The sequence below is a fragment of the Triplophysa dalaica genome, chromosome 20 (genome assembly GCF_015846415.1).
Source record: "Triplophysa dalaica isolate WHDGS20190420 chromosome 20, ASM1584641v1, whole genome shotgun sequence".
Taxonomy (NCBI): Eukaryota; Metazoa; Chordata; class Actinopteri; order Cypriniformes; family Nemacheilidae; genus Triplophysa; species Triplophysa dalaica.
The window spans coordinates 19,080,876-19,087,199 of NC_079561.1; the positions used below are offsets into that span (position 1 = coordinate 19,080,876).

The 6,324-nt window shown below is 41.9% G+C and overlaps 1 protein-coding gene across 3 annotated transcripts in view; it reads right to left on the reverse strand.

Moving 5' to 3' along the window:
• LOC130409276 (cyclin-dependent kinase-like 5) overlaps window positions 1–6,322 on the reverse strand; it is a 36,636-nt gene extending 30,314 nt beyond the window's left edge. For all 3 annotated transcript variants that reach the window (XM_056733156.1, XM_056733157.1, XM_056733155.1), the window contains exon 1: window positions 6,237–6,322. The gene's annotated coding sequence lies outside the window, so the exon portion shown is untranslated. The remainder of the gene's footprint in view (window positions 1–6,236) is intronic.
• Between the last annotated feature and the right edge of the window lie 2 nt (window positions 6,323–6,324).

A 6,324-nucleotide genomic window follows, 5' to 3' on the forward strand; every position in this document is an offset into this window, starting at 1 on the left:
GTGATTTACTTTTCTATGGTATTTCACAACACATCTGGATGTGTTTGGGCTCAGGGTGTATCAATTGGTTGGTCACTAGTGCTTGAAATATACGTGCCGTTTCATTTTGGTTGATAAAATGTTTGATTGTAATGTTTTTTTTCCAGGAGGCACTGCCTCACTCTCATCCTCAAAGAGAATACCCATGGTCTCTGTGACAACAGATGGATGTCTTTATTTTGTGTGTGTGTGTTTCCTTTGGCATTGAGGAGTGTGTACAGTACAGCATGTCATCGCCTCCGACTCACTCCAAAACACCGACAAACTGTGTGCGACAAACACGAGGTCTGTCTATCACACTCTGACTGTCAAACAGTGAGCGAGACAGACACATCATATCAGTCATATTAAACTGACAGACCCAGGCATGAAAACATGTACACCGACAACACAGAAACATTTCAAGTTCACAACCTCCCACTTTACTCAATGGATCACAAAAAGAGGGTAATCCCCTCGAACAAAGCACATTTTGATCATTGTTTTCAGGAGAGAAAGAACTGACACGATGAAATTTTAATTTTCTTTAAATACAAAAATATCAGTTGTATTCAACATTTGAATCCTGTCAAAATAGGTAAAATTGTACAATTTTAGATCCCTAATATATCTGGGATTGTATCATGTAGGGCCTTATAATGTAAATGTAGATCCAAAAAGAAAAGTTTGTTGAGAAGCAAAATCTTAAAGGATTTGAAGATATCTGTAATACTTTGGAAAAAGTTTGGTAACACTTTCCTGGAAGCATGTATGTATAATGCATAAGAAACAGTTATAAAAGGATAAAATGCATTATAATTCTTCATAATGTGTGGTTTAATGCATTATATGTAGTTGAAAAGAAGTATAACCAATTTAAAATGTGTAGTGTAATAATGAATTGCTAAGTGTTATAATGTTTTAACTGTAATAACAATTATTTATAAGACATTACAATGCTTTAAAACTACTTTTATTATGCATTAGACATACACGCTTTGAGGAAAGTGTTACCAAAAGGGTAATTTTTCTAATGTTGGAACGGTCGCCCTTAGCATATAGACGACATAAACAAACGTTGTGTGGGCCAAACTTCAGTTCCGGTAGACCTCCACACAGGATATGTAACTGTTGTGCAGTTTTTACTGAACTTAATACAATTAATATATATATAAATTACTGTAGTAGAGTAGGCGGGGCGAGACCGTGGTTCGAGTCCGGTGAGTAATTGTGAATTAGCGCCAGCTGTGCGCACACCGGGCTCGTATCACGTAGGAGATAGGGAGCATATAAAAGGAACGAGCGACCGGACCGTCGAAGAGAGAGGACCGGGCCCGAACTTATGTTAAGGTTATATTTATGTTCTTTGTGTTTTGTATTTGTTTTGTTCGCCGGCGGTCGTCCGTGAGGTGCCGCCGGCTTTTATTATTTCTGTTATTAAATGTTTAAATGTTTGCCGGTTCCCGCCTCCTTCCTTCCATTTTATTGAGATGTGTTACATTGGGGCCGAAACCCGGGAGGAAGGTGAGACATGCTGTCGGAGAGTCCTCGTCGCCGAGTGGCCTCGCGGTGCCGGAGAGTTCGGGCAGCGCGGACGAAGGGCGTCCGCCAGTGGCTGCCCGAAGCGGTGGCTCTGGGGAAACGGAAGTGCACAGTGCGGCCACCGTCAAAGCTTCGGTGGACAGCGACCTTTGCTGCCGCGCCCCTGGGTCGAGGTGGGGTGGCTTTCGTCCAAGCGGGAGTGGGGGAGTTGCCGCCGTCCGGCAGAGGCCGGAGCCTGCATCCGTCCCCCGAGGGGGAGGAGCAGGGGGCGGGAAGTGCCGAGTGCGGCCACCGCCTGCCAGAGGCCTGAGCCTGTGTCCATCTGCCCGAGGGGGAGGAGCAGGGGGCGGGAAGTGCCGAGTGCGGCCACCGCCTGCCAGAGGCCTGAGCCTGTGTCCGTCTGCCCGAGGGGGAGGAGCAGGGGACGGGGAGCCCGCCCCGACTCCCAGATAAAGGAGTAGCCACCGTCGGCTGCCAGGGGGCGGACGGTCGAGCCGTCCACCGAAGCCCCAGGGCCACCGCAAGGCACCGCGAAAGAGTACTCCGGCTGGTTGAGGAACGAGCGGCAGCATGTCAGGGAACCGGGCTATAATTTTTTTTTTCCCCTCTCTCTTTCCAGTCGCTCCGAGGGCTCCCACCTCCGTTGTCTCATCTCGTCGCTGTATACCCCCCACCCCACCCCGCGGGGGTACCCCCGGCCTGTGAGGGGTGATGGGGGTATGTAGTAGAGTATGCGGGGCGAGACCGTGGTTCGCGCACCGGTCTCGAATCACGTAGGAGATAGGGATCATATAAAAGGAACGAGCGACCGGACCGTCGAAGAGAGAGGACCGGGCCCGAACTTGTGTTATGTTTGTATTTATGTTTATGTTTTGTTCTGTTCGCCGGCGCCGTCCGTGGGGGGCCGCCGGCTGTTATATTAATTTATTAAATGTTTAAAATGTCTTCCGGTTCCCGACTCCTTCCTTCCCTTTTATGGAGATGTATTACAATTACATATAAAATAAAACAAATTGATATATATGAACCAAACGCAGTTTCTAAACGTCTATAAGATTGCAAAAGTCAACTGTTTCTATGAATACATCTACCAATCTGTAAATATACAATGATGCTGCCATCTTTTTTAAAGAGTAACTATTACAATGTCTTTAAAAATACATTTCGTGCCGTGTGTAATGTTGTCGTGTGTGAATGTAAGCAGTCTGCAGAGTTGTAGAGCCGAAAGTGAACAAATAACAAAGTTATTGGCTTGGGAAAAAATGGGTCGACTCTGAATCACACGAACGAGTCATTTGAAGATCTCATTTCAGTTCCGGTCAGATTTACATCACTCGGTGTAATGCCAGCCTACGTTCCACTTGCGACACTGCATGCAGTAGACCAATCACAGCAGACTAGACCATCTGACCAATCGGAGCAGAGTAGGCTGATGGAAAGGAGGATTAATTAGAGGAATCGCCGAACAAATCATTTGAGAGTAAGTCAAGAAATTAGGTAATAAAGTGTTTTTACACCTTGTATGTGTGTAAACTTGTTATCGGACACTCCATAAACCAAATAAAATATTTATATGTCATTTTTCACCTCCTGTAATTTGACTCCACAAACTCAGTTAGTATAGATATTTCCACTTCACTATTTTACTCAGAAAATATTCATTCGTGACATTCAATATATGTTGTCTTTCAAAAGCCTTTATCATTTGTTTCTCCAGAAATAGAATGACCAAACTTAAATCCGATTGAGTTATTGACTCGGGAGGGATCTAGAATGTCCATGCTGCTCGTTTCTTTTCAATGACCGTAAATAGTGACCACAGCTGTCCAAGTCCCCATCCATTTTTATTGTATGAAACAGCTGGCTGGCAAGACAATCACACGGTTTCGGAACGAAATGAGAGAGACAGCTGGTTGCAAAAATAAAGGGCCTACAAGTGCACATTTTCAAACATTGACTATAAAAACAAATCAATTTGTTAAGATTTATAAAATAAGATCTCAATCACATAAAACAAATCAGCTAAAACGAATCAAGAAATCAGAGATCGGTTGTGATGAAGTGATGTCTTTATCATAAAGCTGATAGCTTGGCTAAATTCATTCTCCAACTTTTTTTTCTACAAGCGCATGCTCCCTCGGTAATCTACAACAAGCTGAAGTCTCCATGTAGGCTGATTTTTACACAACAAGAGCGCTGAACTCAGAATAATTCAATCACGCTGCTTTGAAATGATCTAAAAATACCGCCATCAGCCTGTAAATAACAAACCAGTAATTTAATGTACGGTGGAAATAAAAAACGCTTTGCACTTCAAACATGTTCGGCCATGAATCTGTCAATGTTCCACAAGAACCAGAGCGTTATAAGAAAACATTCAACACAGGGCTTTAAAGAGACGAGTCAGGTCTGGTCAGACAGTCGCTTGCTTATCTTTATGCTGATGAGTGAGTCTTAATGTTCAACTGGTCATGAAGGGAAGTGATGTAAAAGTATTGAAAGACAACAGCAAGATAAGAGACTGAGTCAGTATTCTTCTGCTCGTCTAGCACACGTTTTTGAGATGTGTCAAAACAAAAGATGATTTGTTTTTACAAAGCATTCCAATGGAGCAACACCTCCTGATCCACTGCTGACACACGACTAAACTCACTGCATGTTTCAGGGTTCAGTCCCCGCTGAGAAAAACACACAAGAACACAGACATATTACAGCAATACCAATGTTTCCTTCTTAAGATTACTAATTCAAACAAAAAAAATGAACTTCTTTTACAGAAAACCAGTGGCTAATGTGTGGATAACATCCAACTGACAGCGTATGTCCATTGTAAGGGATAATTCACCCATAATGATCATTTGTTGACATTTAGGACTTTCTTCTTTGTAACACAAAAGAAGATATTTTGAAGAATACCGAACCTCATTGACTTCCACAAAACCACAGGGACATATCTCAAAATATCTTATTTAGGGTTTCACTGAAGAAAGAGTCAGATGCAGCTTTACAGACACATGAGAGTGAATAAAGGATGACAGAGATGTAACTGTTCCTTTAAACTGGAAAGATGGAAGGAGGACTTTTTAACTGGCATGTAAAGACATCAATTACGGTTTGTGAGTGTTTACTGTTACGTGAAGGGTTTTGAAGTAATACATCAGGCCACGCGTTCTAATTATTCAGCAATTTCTAAATCCTCACCAAAGCACTAGGTGAGAACAAGGCACGAGACCACATTAAAATGACTGAGGGAAACGGATTATCGTCTTAAAGGGACAGTTCATCCAAAAATAGAAAATTCCATCATCATTAAATCACCCTCAAGTTGATCCAAACCTGTAAAAAAATGTTGTTCTGGTGAATACAGAGAAATATATTTGAATGTAAGAAGCTGACATTTCTGGGACATCATTAACTACCATAGTAGGAACAACTGAAGAGTTTGGTTCCAAAATGAGATGAAAAATTTGTCAAAAATTATGTTTTTTTGCATTCCAATTATATCAATCAAACTACTATTGTTTTGTTTTGATTAAGCCATAATTACTCATAATAAAATAAAAACAGCTAACTAAAACAATAAAAACATGATAACATTATAAAAACATGATTAAAAGGGAGTCATCTCATTTTGGAACCAAACTCTTCAATTATTGTATAATTAGTTTGTTCTGTTGAACACAAAATGAGATATTTTGAAGAATGTAGGAAAGCAAACAGTTCTGGGGCACTTTAGACTACCATTGTACTTTTTCCTACTATGGTAGTCAACGGTCCCAGAAATGTCAGTTGCTCCCCTTTCTCCAAATATCTTTCTTTTTGCGTTCAACAGAACAAAGACATTTAGACAGATTTGAATCAACTCATAGGGAGTAATTCATGACATGATCTTTTTGGGGGAGTATCATCGCAAATGTCCAATAAAGTCAACACGGGAATGGCAGGCAGGTATTCAGACTGAATTTTTCACACACTACAAAATAAGTCATTCTTGGCTAATTATTTCTGCCTGCAGGTGCATACACTTTCTAAAAGTGTCATGGCGATCAGGACGGTCATTTTGCCAGGTTACTGCACACATATGGATGAATAGATTTGCATAACTGACACAACAACGAGTAATGCAAGAGTAATGAGAGATGAAAATTAAACTGCTTTATAAGAAAATAGGTTCTATTACATGTTAAAGCTGAGTAATGAAGGTCCAGTAATGCAAGTGTGCTGCAAACACGAGTTCTGTGATGCAGGAGTTATGAGAGATGAACATAAAACTGATGTAATATTCTGTGTGATGTGTTACATACATGTTCACACATGACTAGCCAACTGATCTGTGCAGATTCCACCGCAGACACATCATCACACACATGAAAGCATCACATCTGCGCGTTACTGTACACATACACGCACATCTCGATGACTGCGTGGACGGCAGTATTTTGGTTTGGCGTCGCAGTGAGCTGAGCTGCGTGGGAGTCACGCGCACATAGAAACACAGACCTGTAACGCGCACGAAAAACATCTGTCCTTCTGATATCACCGTTTTTATGACCTACACGCGTGACAATATCACAACATTCCGATATAACCGCCTATAAAAACCGAAGCATGACAACACGACAAGCCAAAGGTTTTGCGGAAATCAAGCGGCTTTATGGAGCAGATGAGACACTTACGCGTTTCTCCGGTGAATATAAGTCACATCCTCCGCGCGCACCTGCAGCCGCATTGATGAAGAGCCACCGGTGAGAACAGCAACAGTTT